The sequence below is a fragment of the Globicephala melas genome, chromosome 5 (assembly GCF_963455315.2).
Source record: "Globicephala melas chromosome 5, mGloMel1.2, whole genome shotgun sequence".
Taxonomy (NCBI): Eukaryota; Metazoa; Chordata; class Mammalia; order Artiodactyla; family Delphinidae; genus Globicephala; species Globicephala melas.
The window spans coordinates 91,309,621-91,332,355 of NC_083318.1; the positions used below are offsets into that span (position 1 = coordinate 91,309,621).

Consider the following 22,735-nt stretch of genomic DNA (forward strand, 5'->3'; position numbering starts at 1 on the left):
TTAGGATTGTCTATGTATAGTGTCATGTCATCTGTTAATAGTGACAGTTTTACTTCTTCTTTTCCAATTTGTATTCCTTTTATTTCTTTTTCTTCTCTGATTGCCATGGCTAGGACTTCCAAAACTATGTTGAATAATAGTAGTAAGAGTAGACATCCTTGTCTTGTTCCTGATCTTAGAGGAAATGCTTTCAGTTTTTCGCCATTGAGAATGATGTTTTCCGTGGGTATTTATTATGTTAAGGTAGGTTCCCTCTATGCCCACTTTCTGGAGAGTTTTTATCATAAATCGGTGTTGAATTTTGTCAAAAGCTTTTCCTGCATCTATTGAGATGATCTTTTGGTTTTTATTCTTCAATTTATTAATATGGTGTATCACATTGATTGATTTGTGTATACTGAAGAATCCTTGCATCCCTGGGATAAATCTCACTTGATCATGGTGTATGATCCTTTTAATGTGTTGTTGGATTCTGTTTGCTAGTATTTTGTTGAGGATTTTTGCATCTATATTCATCAGGGATATTGGTCTGTAATCTTCTCTTTCTGTAGTATCTTTGTCTGGTTTTGGTATAAGGGTGATGATGTTCTTATAAAATGAGATTGGGAGTGTTCCTTCCTCTGAAATTTTTTGGAAGAGTTTGAGAATGATGGGTGTTAGCTCTTCTCTAAATGTTTGTTAGAATTCACCTGTGAAGCCATCTAGTCCTGGACTCTTGTTTGTTAGAAGATTTTTAATCACAGTTTCAAGTTCATTACTTGTGATTTGTCTCTTCATATATTCTATTTCTTCCTGGTTCAGTCTTGGAAGGTTATACCTTTCTAAGAATTTGTCCATTTCTTCCAGGTTGTCCATTTTATTGGCATAGAGTTGTAGTAGTCTCTTATGGTGCTTTGTATTTCTGCAGTGTCCATTGTGACTTCTCCATTTTCATTTCTAATTTTATTGATTTGAGTCCTCTCCCTCTTTTTCTTCATGAGTCTGGCTAAAGGTTTATCAGTTTTGTTTATTTTCTCAAAGAACCAGCTTTTAGTTTTATTGATCTTTGCTATTGTTTGTTTCTATTTCATTTACTTGTGCTCTGATCTTTATGATTTCTTTCTTTCTACTAACTTTGTGTTTTGTTTATTTTTCTTTCTCTAGTTCCTTTAGGTGTAAGGTTAGATTGTTTATTTGAGATTTTTCTTGTTTCTTGAGGTAGGATTGTATTGCTATAAACTTCCCTTTTAGAACTCCTTTTGCTGCTTCCCATAGTTTTGGATCATCATGTTTCCATTGTCATTTGTCTCTAGGTATTTTTTGATTTCCTTCAATGATCTCTTAGTAATTTAGTAATGTATGTTTAGCCTCCATGTGTTTGTGTTTTTTACATTTTTTCCCTGTGAATTATTTCTAATCTCATAGCGTTGTGGTCATAAAAGATGCTTGATATGATTTCAGTTTTCTGAAATTTACTGAGGCTTGATCTGTGACCCAAGATGTGATCTATCCTGGAGAATGTTCTGTGTGCACTTGAGAATTAAGTGTAATCTGGTGTTTTCAGATGGAATGTCCTATAAATATCAATTAAATCTATCTGGTCTCTTGTGTCATTTAAAGCTTGTGTTTCCTTATTAAATTACTGTCTGGATGATCTGTCCATTGGTGTAAGTGAGGTGTTAAAGTCCCCCATTATTACTGTGTTACCATTGATTTCCTCTTTTATAACTGGTAGCATTTGCCTTATGTATTGAGGTGCTCATATGTTGGATGCATATATATTTATAATTGTTATATCCTCTTCTTGGATTGATCCCTTGATCATTATGTAGTGTCCTTCCTTGTCTCTTGTAACATTCTTTATTTTAAAATCTATTTTATCTGATATGAGTATTGCTACTTGAGCTTTCTTTTGATTTCCATTTGCATGGAATATCTTTTTCTATCCCCTCACTTTCAGTCTGTATGTGTCCTAGGTCTGAAGAGGGTTTCTTGTAGATAGCATATATATGGGTCTTGTTTTTGTATCCATTCAGCAAGCCTGTATCTTTTGGTTGGGGTATTTAATCCATTCACATTTAAGGTAATTATCAATATGTATGCTCCTATGACCATTTTCTCTATTGTTTTGGGTTTGTTTTTGTAGGTCCTTTTCTTCTCTTGTGTTTCCTGCTTAGAGAAGTTCCTTTAGCATTTGTTGCAGAGCTGGTTTGATTGTGCTGAATTCTCTTAGCTTTTGCTTATCTTTAAAGTTTTGATTTCTCCGTCAAATCTGAATGAGACCCTTGCTGGGTGGAATAATCTTGGCTGTAGTTTCTTCCCTTTCATCACTTTAAATATATTGTGCCACTTCCATCTGGCTTGTAGAGTTTCTGCTGAGAAATCAGCTGTTAACCTTATGGGAGTTCCCTTGTATGTTATTTGTCATTTTTTCCTTTGCTGCTTTTAATAATTTTTCTTTGTCTTTAATTTTTGTCAATTGGATTACTATGTGTCTTGGTGTGTTTCTCCTTGGGTTTATCCTGCCTGGGACTCTCTGTGATTCCTGGAGTTGGGTGGCTATTTCCTTTCCCATGTTAGGGAAGTTTTCAACTATAATCTCTTCAAAATTTTCTCGGGTCATTTCTCTCTCTGTCTTCTCCTTCTGGGACACCTATAATGCAAATGTTGGTGCATTTAATGTTATCCCAGAGGTCTCTTAGGCTGTCTTCATTTCTTTTCATTCTTTTTTCTTTATTCTGTTCCACAGCAGTGAATTCCACCATTCTGTGCTCTGGGTCACTTATGGAGTGCCTCAGTTATTCTATTGATTCCTTCTAGTGTATTTTTCATTTCAGTTATTGTATTGTTCATCTCTTTTTGTTTGTTCTTTAATTCTTTGAGATGTTTGTTCTTTAATTCTTCTTGGTTTTTCTTAAACATTTCTTGCATCTTCTTGATCTTTCCCTCATTGTTTTTCCGAGGTCCTGGATCATCTTCACTGTCATTATTCTGAATTCTTTTTCTGGAAAGTTGCCTATCTCCACTTGATTTAGTTGTTTTTCTGGGGTTTTATCTTGTTCCTTCATCTGGTACGTAGTCCTCTGCCTTTTTATTTTGTCTGTCTTTCTGTGAATGTGGTTTTCATTCCACAGGCTGCAGTACTGTAGTTCTTCTTGATTCTGCTGTCTGCCCTCTGCTGGATGAGGCTATCTAAGAGGCTTGTGCAAGCTTCCTGATTGGAGGGACTGGTGGTGGGTAGAGCTGGAAGTTACTCTGGTGGGTAGAGCTCAGTTAAACTTTAATCTGCTTGTCTGCTGATAGGTGGGGCTGAGTTCCCTCCCTGTTGGTTGTTTGGCCTGAGGTGACTCAGCACTGGAGGCTACAGGCTCTTTGGTGGAGCTAATGGCAAATTCTGGGAGGGCTCATGGCAAGGATACTTCCCAGAGCTTCTGCTGCCAGTGTCCTTGTCCCTGCAGTGAGCCACAGCCACCCCCCACCTCTGCAGGAGACCCTCCAACACTAGGTGGTAGGTCTGGTTCAGTCTCCTATGGGGTCACTGCTCCTTCCCCCTGAGTCCTGATAAACACACTACTTTGTGTGTGCCCTCCAAGAGTGGAGTCTCTGTTTCCCCCAGTCCTGTTGAAGTCCTGCAATCAAATCCCACTAGCCTTCAAAGTCTTATTCTCTCGGAATTCCTCCTCCTGTTGCCGGACCCCCAGGTTGGGAAGCCTGAAGTGGGACTCAGAACCTTCACTCCAGTGGGTGGACTTCTGTGGTATAATTGTTCTCCAGTTTGTGAGTTAGCCACCCAGCGGTTATGGGATTTGATTTTATTGTGATTGACTCCCTCCTACCATCTCATTGTGGCTTCTCCTTTGTCTTTGGATGTGGGGTATGTTTTTTGGTGAATTCCAGTGTCTTCCTGTCGTTGATTGTTCAGCAGTTAGTTGTGATTCTGGTGCTCTCACAAGAGAGAGTCTCCAGAGCTCTGCTTTTCCAAATGTGGTGAGATGGAAAAAATGGGTCAAATGACTTGAACTGACATTTCACAAAAGGAGATCTCAAAGTTGATTTTATGAAGATCAAATGACATCTTAGTGCTTAAAATGGTACCTTCACTTTTCTTTGGCCAGCTCTTGGATTCTTTCCTGCATCGTGAAGCCAAGAACCCTCACTTGGCAGTCAGTCCATCCTAAGGACTCTTGCAGGTCTCAGGACATGGCATCTCCCTCTCCTGCCACAGAGCAACACTCCACTGTTTGCAGCAGGCAGTGGGCAGGACATGGCAGGCTGTGGTAACTTCTTTTAAATTCTGATTTTATTAATTTGGGTCCTCTCTTTTTCTTGATCAGTCTGCGTAAAGGTTTATCAATGTTTGAATCTTTTTAAAGAACCAACTCTTAGTTTTTTGGCCTTTTCTATTTTTTTGTTTGTTTTTTTACTGGTTTAAGTGTAAGCCTAGGTTGTGTGTTTGAGATTTTTCTTATTTCCCAAAGTAGGCTTGTGTCACTATAAACTTCCCTCTTAGAACTGCTTTTGTTGCATTCCATAGATTTTAGACTGTTGTATTTTCATTTTCATTTGTCTCCAGGTATTACTTAATCTCTTCTTTGATTTATTTAGTGACCTATTTGTTGTTTAGCAGTGTATTGTTTAGCCTCCACATTTTTTTGTTGTTTTTGCATTTTCTTGTAGTGATTTCTAGTCTCATATCTTTGTGGTCAGAAGAGTTGTTTCATATTATTTCAGTCTCCTTACATTTACTGAGACTTGTTTTGTGGTCTAGGATGTGATCTATCCTGGTGAATATGCCCTGTGCACTTGGAAAGAATGTCTGTCTCACTGATTTGGATAGAATGTTCTATATATATCTATGAAGTCCATCTGGTCTAATGGGTCATTTAAGGCCAGTGTTTCCTTATTGATTTTCTGTCTGGATGGTCTGTCCATTGAGGTAAGTGGAGTAGTAAAGTCCCCTACTATTATTAGATTACTCTCAATTTTTCCCTTTATATTTGTTAATATTTGCTGTATGTATTTAGGTGCTCCTATGTGGGGTTCATTTACATTCATAATTGTTATATGTTCTTGTTGGATAGATCTCTTTATCATTATGTAATGTTTTTCTTTGTCTCGTGTTACACTTATACTCTTCGTTTTAAAATCAGTTTCATCTGATGTAAGTATTGCTACTCAAGCTTTCCTTTCCTTTTGTTTCCCCTCAGTTTTAGCCTGTGTGTGTGTTTAGACTTGAAAGCAGCATATATGTGGGTCTTGTTTTTTGTTTGTTTGTTTTTTTAATACATTCAGCCACTCTATGTCTTTTTTTTTTTTTTTTTTTTTTTTTTTTTTGCAGTATGCGAGCCTCTCACTGCTGTGGCCTCTCCCATTGCGGAGCACAGGCTCCGGACGCGCAGTCTCAGCGGCCATGGCTCACAGGCCCAGCCGCTCCGCGGCACGTGGGATCTTCCCGGATCGGGGCACGAACCCGTGTCCCCCGCATTGGCAGGCAGACTCCCAACCACTGCGCCACCAGGGAAGCCCCCACTCTATGTCTTTTGACTGGAGCATTTAGTCCATTTACATTTATAATAATTATAGATAGGTATGAACTTGTTATCATCTTGTTAATTGTTTTGGGGTTGTTTTTGTAGTTCTTTTCTGCTCCTGTCTTCTTTTGATGTCTTGCCTTGTTATTTGATGACTATCTTTAATGCTGTGTTTGGATTTCTTTCTCTTTTGTGTGTGTGAATCTGTTACAGATTTTTGATTTGTAGTTACTATGAGGTTGATATATAGCAGTCTATATATATACGTGATTATTTTGATGATGATGATGATCAAACTTAAGTTGATGATCACTTAAGTTCAAACACATTCTAACAACCCTGAATTTTTTTGCCCCCCACATGTTTAACGTTTTTGACATCATATTTTACATATTTTTATTTTTTTAATACCTTAACTACTTACTGTGGATACAGATGATTTTACTACTTTTGTCTTTAACCTTCCTACTAGATTTGTACGTGGTTGATCCACTACCTTTACTGCATATTTGCTTTTACTAATGAGATTTTTTATTTCATAATTTTTATATTTCTAGTTATGATCTTTTCCACTTAGAGAAGTACTTTTAACTTTTCTTGTAAAGCTAGTTTGGTAGTGCTGGACTCTTTTAGCTTTTGCTGTCTGTAAAACTCTTTATCTCTCCTTCAAATCTGAATGATAGCCTTGCTGGGTAGATATTCTTGGTTGTAGTTTTTCCTTTTATTACTTTAAATATATCGTGCAACTCCCTTTTGGACTGCAAAATTTCTGCTGAAAAGTCAGATAACAATCTTATGGGAATTCCCTTGTACATTACTAGTTGCTTTGCCTTTGATGCTTTTGGGATTCTCTCTTTAATTTTTGCTATTTTAATTACAATGTGTCTTGGTGTGGACCTCTTTGAGTTGATCTTATCTGGGACTCTCTGATCTTATTTGCTTCCTGTACCTGAATGTCTGTTTCATTTTGCAGGTAAGGGAATTTTTCAGGTATTATCTCTTCAGATATGTTCTCTGCCCCTTCCTCTCTCTCTTCTCCTTCTGGGAACCCTATAATGTGAATGTTAGTACACTTGATGTTCTCAAGAGGTCTCTTAAACTGCCTTCATTTTTAAAAATTATTATTTTCTTTTCTCTCTTCAGCTTGGCTGATTTTCACTGTTCCATCATCCAGTTCACTGATTTGTTCCTTTGTATCATCTAATCTACTGTGATTCCTTCTAGCATATTTTTAATTTCAGTTATTGTACTCTTCAGTTCTGTTTGGTTCTTCTTTACATTTTCTAACTCTTTGTTAAACTTCTCACTGTGTTCATCCATTCTTCTCCCAAGTTTGACGAGTGTCTTTATTATCATTACCTTGAATTGTTTATTGGGTAGATTATCTCCACTTCACTTAGTTCTTCCTCTGTGGTTTTATCTTGTTCTTTCATTTGTTACATATTCCTTTGTCACCTTGTTTAGCCTAATTCTCTGTGTTTATTTGTGTATATTAGGTAAGTCAGTTACATTTCCCAATCTTGTGGAAGTGGCCTTATATAGGAGACATCTTATGGGGCCCAACAACATACTCCCTTCTTGTCACCAGAGCTATATGCTGTAGGGGTGCCTCCTATGTGAGTTAAGTGGGTCCTTCTGTTGTGGTGAGGCTGCCTATTGTGGGCAGGCTGGTAGGCAAGGCTGGTCCTTGGCTCTGTTGGTTGCCAGGCCTGCCTCATGTGGAGGCTGCCAGTTACTGGTGGGCAAACCCATGGCATACCTGGCTGTCCCATGACTCTTGCCAGCCCACTGGTAAGTGGGTAAGCACCTGTCACTAATAGCCTAGAGGGAAGACTCAAAAATGGCACTTGCTAGCACCAGTCCTCATGGTAGAATGAGCATCCCCAAATGGATGTCACCAGTGTCTGTGTCCCCAGGTGTAGTCCCAGTTTCCTGTTGCCTCTCTGGGAGGCTCTCCAAGATCAGCAAGTGGATCTAACTCAGGATACTTTCAAATTACTGTCTCTACACTAGGTCTCAGAGCATGTGAGAATTTGTATGAGCCCTTTAAAAGCAGAGTCTGTTTCCTACAGCCCTCTGGCTCTCCTGTATGAAAGCCCTGCTGGCCTTCAAAACCAGATGTTCTGGTGGCTCATGTTCTTGATCTAGGACCCCTTCTGAGCATCCCAATGTGGGGCTCAGTCCCCTCACTCCTTGGGGAGAAACTCTGCAACTGTTATTATCCTCCCATTTGTGGCTCACCTACCCAGGAATGTGGGTCTTTACTATATAGTATCTCCACCCCTCCTACCTGTCTCATTGTGGTTCCTTCTTTACATTTTTATTGTGAAAAATCTTTTTTATGTGTGTGTGCTAAACTTTAGGTCATTCTTATTGATAGTTTCTCTGTAATTAGTTGTAATTTTGGTGTGCCCATAGGAGGAGGTGAGCTCAGGGTCTTCCTACTCCACCATCTTGACCACTCCCGAATATAACACACATTCTTTAAAAACAAATGAACACATTATTTTTAAAACTATCTTACTTATTAAGACTATTAGTATTTTATCAAGTTTGTTTGTAGAAATGTTAAATGGGATCTGGTAACATTTAACTTCTCAGGATGGCTTCTTTGAATGAGGCTAAACATTGCCATACCCATTGTACCTCATCTACAATTTGTTTTTGTTGTTTTTTTTTGAAATCTTAATTTCTTTTTTTTTATATCTTTATTGGAGTATAATTGGTTTACAATGGTGTGTCAGTTTCTGCTCTATGACAAAGTGAATCAGTTATACATATACATATGTTCCCATATCTCTTCCCTCTTGCGTCTCCCTCCCTCCCACCCTCCCTATCCCACCCCTCTAGGTGGTCACAAAGCACCGAGCTGATCTCCCTGTGCTATGTGGCTGCTTCCCACTAGCTATCTATTTTACGTTTGATAGTGTATATATGTCCATGCCACTCTCTCACTTTGTCACAGCTTACCCTTCCCCCTCCCGATATCCTCAAGTCCATTCTCTCATAGGTCTGTGTCTTTATTCCTGTCTTACCCCTAGGTTCTTTATGACATTTTTTTTCCTTCAATTCCATATATATGTGTTAGCATACGGTATTTGTCTTTCTCTTTCTGACTTACTTCACCCTGTATGACAGACTCCAGGTCCATCCACCTCATTACAAATAGCTCAATTTCATTTCTTTTTATGGCTGAGTAATATTCCATTGTATATATGTGCCACATCTTCTTTATCCATTCATCCGATGATGGACACTTAGTTTTTATTTGCAACCTCAGTATATTGATTAGGTGCTCAGCATTATAAGCACTAGAGAGGTAGTATAAAATCAATCCTATTCCTCAAGAAATTTATTTAGTGAGATATGGCCTATATACAGGAAACAGCAAGGAATTGCACAATTATTTATAAGATAATAACTAAATGCACATTAAGTTGTATATTCTATAAATCTTGTTCTTGCTACTCTGAGAGTGGGAAGGTTTAGAACAGGTTTGATAGAGACATCAGCCATTAAATTTTAAGCCAGATAAAGGACTCCAGAGACAGTATCAAGTAGGTTAATTAATTATCTGGAGTAGCTAGAAGAAATAAGAGATAAAAAATAAAAAATAAGTATAAAGCATTGTCTAAGTCAAAAACCTGGAGAAAAGTTACTGAAACTGAATCTGTTGTCAGATGCAAGGAATGAATGTTTAGCTAAAAGCCAGAAGACAAATCAGAGGTCATGATTTTGTCAACACAAGAAAACAGTGGGAGAAAGGAGTAACATGGCAATGAGGTTAATGGATTTGTCACTCTCAGTGTGAGAAGGGCTGGATTACTTGAAGCTCCCTGTTAGTTACCAGAGAAGTTTACCTATTTCTGAAGCTTAATTGTTATTGGGTGTGGGTCACATGCTGAATATGTGAGGGGGCCTGAATTAAAGGAAACTGATTACGAAGTGACTTTCCTTCTGACTACTACACAAACACCCAGGCTTGGCCTTTCAAGGAAGGGAAGACTTTCCAAGGATTGCCTTTGAAGGAGTCAATTTTCTTTAGTAGGAGGTTCTATTCCATCTCTGTGCCTTATGGCCCCAGGCATTTGCCTGCTCTGATCTGTTCACTATAATTATTGTGTAGACACCTCCCAGGTTCCTGATGTGCAATCATTCATTCCATAGTCCATCTGGCCTTTGACTGTGGCTCCATTCCCAATTTATAGTTCTGCTCCTGTCCTTTGAACTAGACTTTGGTGTTTGGTTTCTTCTTTTTGATTCTTGGCCTGCTCTCAAAAGAGTGTTCTAATAATCATTCCCACTTTAAACTGCTTCACTTTAATTTTTCTGTAAGGATTCAATCCCCATTTCTGTAGGGACCATACCCCCCAGTTTTGATCATAGAGTAATGCCTCAACCCAAATCACTGGACCTTACATGAGGGATTCACATCAGTGGTTGTTCATTTGTGTTTTCCTCTACTATATACCAAACAAAGTACCAGGACTAGCTATAATAATGGCAAAGTCCAGATCATTCCCTACTGTGTATTTTGGCTCCTTATCTCTGGCAATTGGGATAAGTTGCAAAGGAACTGGGTTCTGAGTGAAGTTCTAGGGACATGTGCACAGGAATTAGTGAAAATGAATTTGGGATGCAGGGGTGGAAAACCTGGAAGTGGAAGACCCCCATTTTATGGGTCAGGAAGCTTGTTCTTGTGTAGGTTAGAAAGTAGTAATAGGAGTAATAGGTGGCACACATCTGTTATGAGAAGAGCCACAGAGTCTTCTCTTTGTACTGCCTCCCTTAGTGTTCAAGACTGTCAATTTAAGCTTTCATTTATTTAAAAGATACTCATTGAGCACCTACCATATATGTATTAGGCAGCAGGCTAGAGCTTGAGGATACAATAGTGAACAAAAACAGACATAGTCCCTATTGTTATTAAGCTTACAAGCTAAGTGGGAGAAAGACATCATACATTAACCCAAAAATTAAATAATGGAAATTAATGCTAGATATAACATAATAATACAACTATCCCATTTAAACAAATATAAATATAATAATATAACTATAATTAATGGAAAGCTATAACTATGTTTAGTGCTATGAGGATGAAGTACATAACACTATAAGAGAGTATAAAAGTGCTTCCCTGAGAAATTATGGCTGATCTGAGATCTTAAGGGAAAAGAGGAATTAACCAGGTAAAGGAAGGATGAAGTACATCCAATCTTAGTCCCTGTGGTAAAAGGAATTATTGTGGCTTCAAGTAGTTGAAAGAAGGCTATTGTTACCATTGTGTCAGAAAGCTATGAAAAACATTTTGCCAGATGAGTCTAAGAAGCAGGTAACGTCCAAGGAAGTAAAGGAGGGCTATGGTAAGAATTTGTCTTTAACCAAAGAAAGATGGGTTGCCATTGAAGTGTATTAAGCCAGAGAGTGCGATGATTTGTGTTTTGAAAAGATCATCCTACTTGCTTATGTGGAGGAGACCAAAAAGATATAGGGAAACTGGTCAGAATGCTTATTTGGTAGGTTCAGCAAGATACAATACTGCTTAGACTGCCATGTTAGTGGTGGACGTAACTGGAAGGAGTTGGATTTAAGATAGATGTTGAAGTCAGAGCCAATAGGACTTGCTGATGAGTTGGTCCAATCTCTGACCCCTCCAATTGTTCCTTGATCTTTTAGAAGATCATCTATTTGATGATCTCATCTCCTATTTTACGAAGAAAATAGAAGCCATTAAACAAGAACTCTCTCTTATACCTGCCAACAAACATGTACTAGAGTGGGTCTTAGAGGAAGGGGTATCTTCAGGGGACAAATTTCAATTAAAGAAAGGGAATAAAGTGAGAGCTCAAGAGAAGCTTCTAAGGATACAGAGGAGTTTTCTGGATAAGTCCTGGTTATTGTATTGGGCTCTTTACTAAAGTTTGGAATTGGAGTAAAAGGTGAGGACTGATCTGAAGAAAGGAGGTGAAAAGTGTTATGGTTATGATGGTGAAATAGAGGATGGATGACCGTACAATTTGTCTTATAATGCAAGGCATGGTGAATTTCTTTGAGGCAGATGGACAGTGGGAAGTGGACCAGAGGATTTGACCAGGGTTGTCATAAACATAGCAATTGCCAACCCACACGTTATGTCTGGACAATGCTGGCTGTAGAAACTGAAGAGTCACATGCTGTAGTGACTGGGTAATGGTGGGTATTAAAACCATCTCTCTTGTGTCAGGAGATGTCCATAACTCATTTGGGTATTTTGGATTTCTTCCAGGAATTGACTTGCAGCAAAGGTTATGGTGATGCTAGGCCTAAAGGAAAGCAGTGGGCATGAAACCCATATTTGTTGAAGAAAGGATATAAAAACTGTCAAAGGCCAACTTCTCTGTTATGAGATGAGTGGCCTAGTCATATTGCTTATTTGATATGTAGCCATGGAAATTTTCTTTCTTTCTGTATCTGGTGGATCATTCTTTTTCATCTTCATCTGTGGATAATGAGTAGGAGAGGGATGAATTCAGACGTTGCACCCAGAAACACGATAATTGCAATACATGGTATCCCTCTAAATTGTCAGGTAGTTTATGGATTTGGAACACCTCCTTAATTAGCAAGGCCACAGGCTCTGAAGAAGAATGTGATTAATGTAAAGGATACTTTGTGCCCCAGCCTGGTGGAAGCACTAAGAATTATACTAAATCTATATGAAGGGGAAGGGTTATGATGAACCATGGTAACAGTTTTTTAATGAGCTCTGAGGATCAGGTGTAATTTTTCCTAGGGTATTTTGAGCCTGCTTTGATTCTAGATGCAAATCTTATAAGCAGTGGTACGCATCAGAACATTTTGTCAGAAAAGAGGATTACCATATATACTTATGGGTCATGTTTGGGGTCTTGAATGGACCCCAGCATCTAGCCAGGTCAACATTTGTCTTTGATTCACTTTTGTAAAAACAACACCTTGATTCTTCAAGGCTGCTTCCAGTCATTCTGGAGATCCCTCGGATGCTGTTTGGCCCAAATGTCTGCCTCTTGCTGCCCTCTGATAAAGTCTTTCTCTTCTAGCTGTGGTTCTAGGGCCATGTCAACCTTTGAGCAAAGAGTCTCAGACATAATTAAACTTGTCCATCAATAAATTCATAGATTTCTTTTGCCTTATATGTACCTGATATATACATGATATAAAGTTTGACTTCCCAGAAGAATATCACACACAGCACCTGACATATGCTTAGCTCTCTTTTCATTTGTGCTGTTCTTTGTTAAGAACATCAGGTTATGGAGCAATTTTATGCCCTCTCAATAAGTGTATTCACATCTTAAAGACAGTGTTTACAGTGAGCGAATCAGTTTCATATATTGAGTAATTAATTATTGTCACAGATAACTTTCTCTAGAAAGTTAAGAACAGGCAGAGTTCATCTCAGCCTGAGGTACCCTTAAGGCAGGGATTCCTCCATGGAGATGATGGAGGCCTCTCTTTATGATGAGAGGAGGAGACGAATGGTAGGGTGTGATTGAGACTGAGGTGAAGAGGATCTTCCACTCTTGAAAGGTAATTACCATTTGTACATCACTGACATCTCTCTTTCCTCTAACTTACATGGCTAGAAAGGGTATCATTCAGGGTTCTTTCAGGATAATAGAATCGCTATAAATTTGGGGGAGTAAGGGATTTATTAAAAGTGAAAGGAGCTGTGGAAATGAAATTTCGGAAGAGGGGAGTCAGAGACCCAGAGAAATCATCACCAGTCAGAACCTTCTAAATATCTGTCTGGTAGACAAGTTGAAGTTTGCAGGGAAAAGCAAGAAGCCAAGTACTTCAGGCTGCCAAAGTGCAGCAGTGAAGGGGAAACTTTAGGTGGGATCTATGGAAATTGCTACCTTTGGGAAGTTATTGCCTTCATGTACCTACTGCCTCTGTGGGTCCACAGTCAAATATCTGGTGGAGAGCCTGGGGTCACTGTTGGCCAGCAGGGCCAGCAGCTGTGAGGATGAACCAAATACAGGGGAGGATAAGATGGGACTTGCTAATATTCTGTGTCTGTTGTCACCATGTCTGACAACAATGACTTTCTGACAGCGATGGTCTCTGCTTCGCTTTTGCCTTTTAAATCGCATGCAGTTCCTCTTTTGGTCAACTCTAACCTACTAACACAGACAGAAAAGAATTTTGAGTAATGTAGTTTTCAGCATTAGCTAAATTCACACAATCCAACATAGACATTCAAACCCAAAGGTCTCAGAGATACATTTACTGGCGTTTCCTCAGAGGTGAAGATGGTATAGTGGTCCTAGGGCCACAAAACCCAGGCAATCATATAAGGCCATATTTTTTGACATATCTAGATCATGGAGAATCAAAACAAAATAAAACACCAGAGTATTCTAATGGCTAAAGAGTATCACCAAATACTTAAATTCCTCCAAGTGTATACAAAAGACCATTTCCCTAATAATGCTCCCTTGAATGTGGATTAGATTTCATGCTCCTTCTGAGTTGGTCTAAAGCCTTGGGGGTGGACAGCCTCATACCGGCGCAGCTTTGGAGTTGCAATAGATCCTGGCAGAATTGGGGTTTCTCATTATTCTCTTTAAAGAGTACCAGGGCCCCAACAAAGGAATAAAGAGGGTTGAGAGATTGCCATAAAGATTTCATCTATGGAATTCTAAAGGGCAGAAATCTTCTAAGAGTGAAGTACATTCCCTTTACTCTTTTGGATTTGAGCCACAGATGCAAAATAGATCATGCAGTCAACTGTAAATTCACAGTTATTATCTGCTCCCTGTTTAAAGCGCACCATTCAATAGGCCAAATATTTTATATTTATATATATCCTCAAGAATGAGAGCATCAGGTAAAACTGTTCAATGGCCTGTGGGAATGCTACACTCAAGTGAAGTTCAGTGTCTAAGTGCTCCAGGAATTCACAGCATTGTGTGTCTCTAGTTAGTTGATGATAATAGCCCTCTAACAGCATATACCTAGCTAACATATATGCCTGGGCATGTTCCCCCTAATGTTCTAGCTTCTTCTTTGTCTTTTTCTTCTCTTCCACAGTCTTCCTCTCCACTTGTCTGTCTACACTGAAAACTCATCCTTCTTCTGGGAAGGAGGGCATAGCTACAAGGAGGTATAATTAGGCAACTATGTTTGGAAGTCTGGTGAAGATTTTTGGTCAAGTTTCTTGGATAAGCAGTCCAGGCTATCTTATCCCAGTGTGGTGACATTGTGATACACCACCTATATCCCTTCAGTGAAGGCCTGATGCCTCAGCTACTGAGGGGGCTATCTACAGATAACCATCATGTTTCAGCACCTTCAGAGATTGCCTCAGTTCCAGAGACCCACCTGGGAAGTCCTATATCCAATAGTGGATTGAGTATAAAGGCCTTGCCATCTGAAAGACCATTCTAGCTCCAAAGCTTCCAACGAGGTTGGGTGGAGCTTTTCTCGCTTCTCCCTCTCCCCTCTCCTGCTTCCTCTTCTCCCTTCCACAGGTGTCAACCCCATGGGTACTCCTTAGTCCCACGAGTACTCACTGTACACTAAACTCAATCTCAGAATCTGCTTTCTAGGAATCCAAACTGCAAGCCCTGAAGAGCTTGTGAGTCTTTCTTGGAGCTGTGCTTGAAAAGACAGATGACTAATCCTCCCCTTTGCCTTCCTCCCCTCAGATAATAGCCTTGTAGTTAGGTTATGGATTAAAGGTGCATTGTCACAGTAAAAAAAAGTGCTACTGGAGTTTAGAAGGAAGAAAATGATCAGTGAGAGTTCAAGAAGTGAAGAAAGGCTTTCCAAAGACTATGGTGTTCATATGGCCTATGAAAGACGATAGAGCATGTCATGACAGTAAGACACAAGGGACTATCCTGTTCTCCTTTTCCTCTCCAATTTATTCTTCACTCTGCTGCTGCCTATTTTGATGCACAAATAGGGTCATATTGCCTTTCTTCTTAAAATCCCCAAATTCCTTTTATTATTCTTGGTATGGAGTTGAAACTCAAAGAATCTGCGACCTGGATCCTCCCTCATTTCTCTGACCTCATCTCTCATTCCTCAGCCCTACTGAATTTCATTTAGTTTCACCAAAGTACCATGTTAATGCGTTCCTGGGCCTTTTCACATATAGTTCTTCTTGCTTAGACTACTGCTTTCTTCTAATACCAAGCTGACTCCAACTTATATTTCAACTTCAATGTCACTTCCCTAGGAAACCTTTCCTGTCAATGCAGTTGCCTTTTTTGCGCTCCCCCCCGCAACACCCTGTACTTCCCCGGGAATAACACTTAGAAAATTTTGTTTTAATTTTTGTTTTCCTTAAACACTATACACTACCTAATAACACATAATGTTTTTTGAGGGCTTACTATGTGTCAGGAACTGTTCTATGCACTTGATATGTATTATTTCCTTTAATCTTTACAATAAAATTATGATACTATATTACCCCTTTTTGACAGATAAGGAAATAGAGGCAAATGGAGGTTAAGGAACCTCACACAGTAAGAAACCTCACAGTAAGTGGTATTTTAACCTGTGTTTTAACTTGATCTGTCTGGTTCTGGAGCCTGTGCCACCACTACATTGTGGTTTGGTGTCTACTACATGGTAAACACTAAACAAATATTTATTGAATGAATGAGTTTAATAGGCCCAACCAGAAAAGAAGAAGAATACTCAGGATTATTGGGAATAAAGCAGGAAAGTTAGGTCCAGATTATGGAAGCTCTAGGACCCTGAGATATAGTTTAGATCTTAGGTGGTTGGGAATAAGGACTTACTGTTGAAATCACTTTAAAAAGGAGATTCAGTTGGCAACAGTTTATGCAACTTCTACTCTCTGCCTTCTACCTCAACCTTCAACTTGAAATTAGAACAAGTAGAAAGGGGTATGATGAAGCATTAATGAAAAAATTCAATAGTGCATAAGATCTAAAGGCTGAATTTTCTGTTTTCTTTAACTGAAGGTCATATATATTTAAAGAAGCAGAAAGTATCTTTTTCAGATAATTTTATGGCATGACTATTAGGATTTTATATTTTAAAAACATGAATAGATTTTTGAAAAATCAGTTACTTTCTATAGGATGTTTAGGGGAAAACCATATTTTTTTGAGAATTAAGTTATATGTCTTTACCAAAGCTCGTATTATATACATATATATGTATATTTTTTGACAGATTCCTTTTTTTTAAAAAAAGTTTTTTTTCCAGTTAGGATTTTAGGGTTCATGTTAAACCCAAAATATTAAAATCAACTGTGACAATCTATAACTTTTAATACTTTCTGTTCGTTCCATGTTCACATGGTAAATAATACTTTTTGTTGCAAACAAAGGCAACTATTGGACCAAGTGTCTTAACTAGAAAACTTTGCTGTTAATCTCTAAGTGTGAAATTCCACCCTCAAGTATGTTTGTTGAGGGTGATAAAGACTTAAATATCATTGTCCTCCAAAGTGATCTGACTACATTGGATGAATACCAGTGATCATTTAAACATAGTCATGGGGCTTACCCAGGAATAGTGTAAGTATCATAACATTCCACTTTTTCTCCACCCCATCCCCATTACCCCACCCCTCATTTTTATTCATATTACAGAGTGAGAAATTGTAACAATATTTCCCTCTTATAATTCTAGTTATTCTCCCTCCAAAATGCCTTGATTATTTCAAAGTTGTTAATCCAGGGTCTTCTGTTCTAAATTTTTATTTTGTTTCCCCATACATGTACTATGTTACCGATGTACATTGTGACAATCTAGAGATACACATTAGAGTTTTAGTGAAACAGACATGACTAGACTAACAGGAGAGGACTTGTCTTTGCATAGTTGAAAGGCTCTCTTTTTTGCCTTTGGCAGCATATATCTAAATCTGTACATTCCTGTTTTTAGAATTTGGTAATACAAAGGTTGGAAGATATATAGTCATACCTTGCATCACAGAATGTCTAAGTGGGATCAGAACATAGCATAGTATTTATTATCAAGAATGGTAGAGAGCCTTGCATCTTGGAAGTGAAAACTGCAGTCATTTACAAATAATAGAGGAATGTTTCCATTTATATGCTGTAAAAAATTATATGACTATAACTGTAAATTCTATTCTCATTCTCTTTTGCTCCCTCTCTTCTTCCCTCCTTCCCTTCATTTTTCTATCTGTAAAGTTTGATAGCTGATGTAAGTAACAGAGAGAATTTACCATACTTTGAAGAATATTATCTTTAACTTATTTCAATATGTGTAACTATCAGGACACACTTAGACTACTGAGTTGCAAATCAAAATGCAAAAGAATTTAAGTGACTGGAAATGTAATGTAATATATACTATAATGTGATATAATAATATATTATGATATGATATGTAGTCAGAAAAAGAAACCCAGGAAGACTCAATCTAAGTAAATCACTTTAGAGGTCTTGTGGAGAGCACTTCGAAAAGATAGGCAGTAATTCATTGGAACAACTGAAATTGAGGCCCATACTACTTCAATTGTGAGAGACAAGTCATAAAAATTAAAACATAATGAATAAAGAAAACAGGCAGGAGTTTTTAATATGAGCCTCAATCAAAATTCACAAAGGAAGAAGTTTTGATTTTTGGCATTAATTTGCGATTGAGCTGTTTCTTTCATGGGCAACTCTATGTAGTGCAGGGTGAAATGTGAGGCTCCTGGGATTTATTCATTATTAAAGATAGTTGATAAATCTTGTAAGCAATGTTGAAAAGCAAAACTAGCTATATGTAATCATTTATTTTAACATATGACAAATGAGGTATTTTGAAACAATAGGGAAGTGAATGAGGAAGATTTTATCAAAAAATAAATATCAAAATACATTAAATGGGCTGAACACAATTTGAAGAGATTTATAAAACACAGAAAAGCATATCTGGACATCTTAAATTAAAATAATAATTGGGAAAATATTAGGCTCTATATTGACAGAAACAATATGTCATATAAACTGTTTATACAAAGTGATAAGCTAAATACCAACTTCTCAAAAAAAGAACAAAAAGTATAATTTGACTCAGTTAACAAGAAAAGATTAATAATGAGACATGAAAAATGACCAGTTTCAGTAGTAATTAAAATGCGATTTGAAATAGCAACATATTATAATTTTATTCCTATTTTTAATTTCAGAGAAATAAAAATGGTGAGATTATTTTGAAATTGTTATATTTTGCTGGTATCAGCATAAATTGCTCAAACCATTTTGTGAAGTTATTAGGCAATAAATGTAAAAAGGTATGCAATGTATTCTCCCTTTGATTCTCTAATTCTCATAGGAATTTATTCTTGTGAACAATGCCAAAGAAGAAAAAGGGATGTGCATTATGATTTCATAGGGTGGGGAAGGGAAAAATACAAAATGGCCATTGATAGAGAATTGCTTAAATAAATTATGGTGCAGGAACTCAATGGAATACTATGTTGCCATTTATAAGGGATATTTGGGGTATATGGGAACAATAGGTGTTTCTCAATAACTAATATTAAAGAAAAATAATTTGTTTGCAAGAGGTAGGCAGTAAAATCAAAGCATAATAGATCAGGGCAGAAGAAGGAGAATGGCTTTCAAGTCCAAAGTATATAATTGTAACCTGAATGAACTTACTGGCACATTTAATGAAAGAATGTGCCAACTGAGGATAAGGTTGTTCAGCAATGGAAACAACAACAAAAAAGGAGAGGTCTTGAAGACAAAACAGGAGCATGCCCATTCAGCACTGATTAGGACATTATTATCTTGCTTAGAAGTACTTAAAGCAGTTATGGGGACAGGCATTCAAATTACTCAGGGATTCTTTTTCTGTCTGTAGTCCATTCTAATCAGACTACCTCCCTATCATTAGACATCTCATGGAGTTTGCCTAGACGGATAGAATGTGACAGGCAGGTCAAAGCAAACACAGGAAGGTAGGCTTGCATCTTTACTTCTTTACTTCTCATTGTAAATTAATAAATGGCTATTCTAGTTTCCTCATATGTCAGTCTCTTTAATGTTTGTTAGAATGAATGAGGCCCCATACTCAATCAATTTCTGGGACAGGGAACAAATTGGGTGTCCCAGTCCGTAAAATGAGGGGATAGTGAAGAATTTACCAAGGTAAGTGGCACCTTGTGGACATGACTAATCACCTGGAGTTCCACAAGTGACACCCTATTTCATTTTATGAAATCTTTGAACATCACCACATTAAGAAGATCATTATGAATCCATGCAGCAGGGAGAAAAGCTGTTTTGCTATAATTTTAAATAAAAAGTTAAAGCGTAACATTTTGTCTATCACAAAAGCAACAATTTAAAATATAGATGAATATGGGCACAATAATAAGGGAACAAGGAAAAAGAAACAGTGACTGTGTTAGAGGGACATGCCAATAATATACATTTTTTTCTACTGCCATTTTGTTTGTTTACTTAATAAAAATCAGGAGAAAAATTTCTGCATTATATAAATATAAAATGTTATAATAATAATGATATTTGTAATACAAATAATAGCATATTTAATAATAATTAAATGATAAAATGTATATTAAGCAATACTAATTTTAGAGTCATTTTCATTTCTAATTGACCTATGAATCTGTTAAGGCCAATACACGGTAACAGAGAACATTGTAATTCAAAATAAAGGTGCAGGGACTTCCCTGGTGGTCGGGGGGTTGAGACTCCACACTCCCACTAGATCCCACATGCCGCAACTAAGAGCTCATATGCCGCAACTAAAGATCCCACATGAGGCCATGAAGATCCCACGTGCTGCAACTAAGGCCTGGAGCAGCCAAATAAATAAATATTAAAAGAAACAAAAAACAAAATAAAGATGCAATAACCACATAACTATATATCGCATACCAAAAAGAGTCTTTTCTGGACGTGTGACTTTCTAATCCTCAGACAAGTGAAAACATATTGCGCATTGAAAGTCACCTTCTAAACCATACTAAAGACTTTGAATAATCTCTGGTAAATTACTTGGTAACTAATATACAAATAGAAAGTCTGGTTATATATGCTTGTAATTTCCTTTTTAACAAGCAAGTTATTCTGCTGGTTTACTTCATTCTTGATTTTCCCTTTCTTTTTCCCAAGTTATTGAAACAACTTAAAATAAATTTTTTTGCATCTCCTAGTTTCTCATAGTCAAGTTAAAATTTATAAGAAATAAATTTTTTATGGAGACACTCATTATTAAGAGGCTTAACACAATGATTTCCATCCACCTCCTTAACAGTGAGAAGTTTTTATAGATTATCATGATCTATGACTTAAATATTAAGTGAAGTTTATTGTGGAAGGCTACCAGTTATGGACTTGTAGAACAAAATAGAGTCAAATATGAGCATTACCCAAATATATGTTTGAGATTTAAATTTTAACCTTAAGTACTTAAGTAAAATTTTATTCAAATAGTGATTCAGTATAAGCAGAAGTGTTATCACTACAATTCTCTCTTCTGTGTTTTCTTTCTTTTAATCTCTGTCTTTTCATCATTGAGTCAGCTTAGTGAAAGTCTGCACCTCCCTCTAGAATATGAAAATGGCAGTCACTTTTCACTCATTCTGAGGGAGAAATACTCTTCTCAAGAGGAACCCTCAGGCTTCCCTGGTAGCTCAGTGGTTAAGAATCCACCCGCCAATGCAGGGGACACTGGTTCGAGCCCTGGTCCGGGAAGATCCCCCATGCCACAGAGCAACTAAGCTCGTGCACCACAACTACTGAGCCTGTGCTCTAGAGCCCACAAGCCACAACTACTGAAGCCCACGAGGCTAGAGCCCTGCTCCACAACAAGAGAAGCCACCGCAACAAGAGAAGCCACCGCAATGAGAAGCCCGCACACCACAACGGAGAGTAGCCCCCGCTCACCGCAACTAGAGAAAAGACCGCTTGCAGCAACAAAGACCCAAAGCAGGTAAAAATAAAATAAAATAAAAAATAAAGAGGAACTCTCGTAGTGCCTCCACATTCTGCTTTCCAGGGTTCAGCATCAAAGGCTCTAATCCCCAGTCCTCCTTGATTTTCCTACCACTGGCTGGTATGGAAGCTGAAGGAGCCATTGGATCTGAGTCAGTGACTCCCTATCAGTTCAGAGCAATTTCTCAGGAATAACAGGAAACAAGGAATCGTGGACTATGATGTTAAAATAAACTACACTGGTAGAAAAACCAGGAGAGAGTAGATTTTACTGTAAAAATGGAATGAGTGGAGTTAATTGTGACTCTGGGTACGTCATATCTCCAGTCAGTCTTCAAAACTGAATTCAAGTAAGTTGAAACATATTTGGTTTGTCTCTATGTTTCTCATTCATGATGAGTATAAATGTGAATTTAGAGTTAGTTTTAAATGAATGATCTGCTTTTTGTTTGTTTCTAGATGGATTTTATTCTGCAGTGACTCTTACCTCAAAGCTCTGGGATACATTTGTGGGCACAGATGTATACAGGATATGAAAACAGATAGACAGTGATAGACCAATTTTAAGAGGTTATAAAAGATATATAGGACATAATACTCTTAAATACACCAAACATCTGCCACCTCCATAGTCAAACACAGGTATGTAAGAGGAAGGGAAAGACATCCATGAAAATTATAAACATGTTATTCAACATAAACTACAAATAGGCATCAAAGGAAGATTCAAGTAAAAAAAAATATGGAGAGAGATTAATACAGATAAAATACATAAATTTGGATACTAGTAGTTCCACCTATCATGTTGATTGAAAAAAAAATCCTGCAATTATTTAAGAAAGTAAATTTAAAAGGCTTTTCCACCAAAATAAATACAAATGCCTTCTCCACTGTCTCTAATCAATTTAAAAATGATCCATGTTAAAATACACCACATGTGTTGAGTTGAGTAGTCTTGAGGTTATATTTCTCTGTGAACTAGATTTATATTTATGTTAATGCCATCTTGGATTATATTAACTTGAAGTATCCACACCATATTTTTGCTCTTTGTGAGACCGGGATCCAGTAAAATATTCTAATTCTATTCACGTGATCACTATCCTATATTTCTGAGATTGAGCTTTTGAATTTAAGGACAGAAGTTTTTATTAATGACTGCTAAATTTTATCTCATTACCTTCACTTCTTTATTTTAGTGAGTTAAGGTAATCATTTTGAATCTTGATTCTGCTATGGGTCATATTATTTACTGTTGGCAAGCTTTTTCTGAAAAACCTAGTGAAT

The 22,735-nt window shown here is 37.5% G+C and overlaps 1 protein-coding gene across 7 annotated transcripts in view; it reads left to right on the forward strand.

Moving 5' to 3' along the window:
- The window catches only part of ALB (albumin), a 140,251-nt gene that overhangs the window by 32,508 nt on the left and 85,008 nt on the right, over nucleotides 1-22,735 (forward strand). For 2 of the 7 annotated variants that reach the window (XM_060299467.2, XM_060299470.2), the window contains exon 1: nucleotides 21,310-21,446. The exons of 4 other annotated variants lie outside the window; for them this stretch is intronic. The gene's annotated coding sequence lies outside the window, so the exon portion shown is untranslated. Of the gene's footprint in view, nucleotides 1-15,986; nucleotides 16,028-21,309; nucleotides 21,447-22,735 lie in introns of those variants that run through there. One more of the 7 variants, XM_060299469.2, reaches the window with a different exon arrangement.